A 286-nucleotide genomic window follows, 5' to 3' on the forward strand; every position below is an offset into this window, starting at 1 on the left:
AAATTCAAAAACCGTTTTTTATGAAAAAGAATTTTCGTTCTCTATATTATATATTTTTATATAAAAATATAAGAACGATATTCTTCTTAATATTTGCCAATTTTCAAATAATTTATCATTCTTAATAACATTTTACTTTTTTTTCAAATGCATTTTTAATGTAATAATTTCATATATTACATAATTTTTCTCTTTGAATTGAAATTAATAATTTCATAATTCTATTTTTTAATCATAAATATATATGATTGAAAAAATTTTCTCCTCTTTTCCTTTGTTTAAAATT

The sequence above is a fragment of the Anastrepha obliqua genome, unplaced genomic scaffold (genome assembly GCF_027943255.1).
Source record: "Anastrepha obliqua isolate idAnaObli1 unplaced genomic scaffold, idAnaObli1_1.0 ptg000364l, whole genome shotgun sequence".
NCBI lineage: Eukaryota > Metazoa > Arthropoda > Insecta > Diptera > Tephritidae > Anastrepha > Anastrepha obliqua.